Genomic DNA, 2,461 nt, shown 5'->3' with positions numbered 1-2,461 from the left:
CCACGACCTCTGCTGGCTCACTCTCTCTTTTTTAATAAAAACAAAATGTATTTACTTAGAAGCATTCAGAATGTCAACAAAACAGCTGCAATTTTTTAATTTTTGCAATTACGGAGTGGTATTCAGTTAACAGAACAATTATCTTTGTATAAGCTGCATCAGAGACAACTGAAGATGAAAAAATAAAACCCAAAAAGAAAACCAAAAAGAAAAGAAAACAAAACAAAATCCAAACCACTGTCCCCAAATATAACTAATTTGTGCTGTGCACCAACAAGAACCTGCTTTAAATTTCCATGCTAATTTACAACCCCCAGACTATACCAGGCAAGGTTAGTGGCTATTGAAACTACCACGAGGACAGGGCTATCTAAAAACACATTGGGTAGTGTGTTAATTATACAAAAAAAAAAAAAAAGACACTGTACAGTTTAAAAACAAATCTTACACAACCTTACATTTCAATTTTTTTCTTTAAAAGGAGTAAGTTGTGTACATGGGAGTTAAATGCTTTATAGACAAGAAAAAACCCTGTGCTAGAACCACTTCTTCTCCTTCTCCTTCTCCTTCTCCTTCTCCTTCTCCTTCTCCTTCTCCTTCTCCTTCTCCTTCTCCTTCTCCTTCTCCTTCTCCTTCTTCCTCTTCTTCCTCCTTTTCCTCTTCTTCATCCTCCTCCTCATCTTCCTCTTCCTTCCTTTTCTTGCTCTTCTCAGCCTTGACCACCCCCTTTCTCACTGCATAAGGTTTTCCTTTAGCTCTGTCGGCAAGCAATACCCTTCTCGTACTTCTCCTTCAGTTTGGCGGCCTTCTTCTCGGCCTTCTTCTCATTGGGCTGCTTGTCATCCGCTGCAATGCTGTTTTACATCTCTCCTAGTTTCTCTGCAACATCACCAATGGATAAGCCGGGACGCTCGCCTTTGATTTTGGGGCGGTGCTCAGAACAGAACAAGAAGAAGGCCGAAGGAAGCCTCTTGGGTGCACTGGGGTCCTTGACCTTCTGTTTGGTCTCCCCTTTCAGAGGGATATAGGTTTTCATTTCTCTTTCATAACGAGCCTTGTCAGCCTTTGCCATATCTTCAAATTTCCCCTTTTCTTTAGCAGACATGGTCTTCCACCTCTCTGAGCACTTCTTGGAGAACTCTGAGAAGTTGACAGAAGCAACCGGGTGCTTCTTCTTGTGCTCCTCCCGGCAGGTTTGCACAAAGAATGCACATGAGGACATGTTGCCTCTCCCGGCTTCTTAGGATCTCCTTTGCCCATGTTTAGTTGATTTTCCTCCGCGAGGCACAGAGTCACCCAGTGCCCTTCAGGCTCTCACATGCCCCGGCGCTGTCTCTCTGGAGCTCAATGTACTGCCTCTGCTGACTCTGTATCCTGGCAGACACGAGTTTGCACTCAGCCTTTCACTGTAACAGGGGGCGGAGGGGGGGGGGCTTCTCTGAGTGGCTCTGGGGGCTGCCTTTGTCTAAGGCTGCAAGCACAGGTATTAGAAGGGAGTTTGCTGCTGTTTTCTTGCTATTTTTAAGAGCGTACAACCCTCTAAGTGGGAAGCAATGAGTGGTTCACTTAAATGATCAGCAAGTAAATCTGAATGAGGGGAAATGTTCCAGGTGGGCTTAAAGAACACAGCGTGATCAAACACTGCCAACTTTGAGAATCTCATGACAAGCACACAAACTGGGACGTCTGGAACAAGAGCCGTGGAGTGACTCTTGTTCTTTTTTGGTTTGGTTTGGTTCTGTTTTTTCCAAAGCCCAACTCAGCACCACATAATAATCATCATTTGTCAAGTGAATTTCTCCAGAGTCACAGATCCAAGGAATTTAAAAGGCCTATGCTTCATCCTGGTGGCCATGTTCCTACAAACCTAAGGCGTTAACAAGGATGAGAAAAAAGATACTGACAGTCCTCATTATTCTAGGCAGGTACACTTGGTGATATCCTAAGGTCAAGGAAGAGTTCAGATGAGGGCTATGTCTTTAGCGAGCCAATTGTTTTCATAGTGACTGAGAACCTGTTTTGTTAGAAATTCAAGTAAGATATTTTTGAAACACTGAAGCAGTCAGTCAATTCCTTGTAGAGATCTTACAGAACAATATATATATTTACACGTTGAATTGCCGGGTGGCTTATCTTTGCATCAAAGTCACTTCGAAAACTGAACTTATACTGAATCCTTGCTCCTTGAGACATTAAGGGAGTGAGTTGTTGCAAGCCTCTGGTCATATTTTCTCCAATGATCAATATATTAGCTTTGTTTTATGCTTGTTTTTGTTTAAAGAACTCATCAAATATTGCTGATTGATCAACACTGAACTCAATGCCAAGAGCTCTAGAGCCTGCTCTCGCAGAGTGCTCTAGCACTGGTATTTTCCCCGAAGGTCCATCACGGCCTTCTTGCACGTAGACAGGAAGATGGTATTTTAGGACTGCATTTGGGCCCATTTTAGACATGATGTCA

At 43.1% G+C, this 2,461-nt stretch overlaps 1 pseudogene; it reads right to left on the bottom strand.

Moving 5' to 3' along the window:
* Nucleotides 1-609: 609 nt before the first annotated feature.
* LOC127666942 (high mobility group protein B1-like) lies at nt 610-1,329 on the bottom strand (annotated as a pseudogene).
* Nucleotides 1,330-2,461: the final 1,132 nt, after the last annotated feature.

This window comes from Apodemus sylvaticus, chromosome 16 (genome assembly GCF_947179515.1).
Source record: "Apodemus sylvaticus chromosome 16, mApoSyl1.1, whole genome shotgun sequence".
NCBI lineage: Eukaryota > Metazoa > Chordata > Mammalia > Rodentia > Muridae > Apodemus > Apodemus sylvaticus.
Note: the sequence above shows the minus strand (reverse complement) of the source record. Positions and strands in the feature narration are given on the sequence as shown.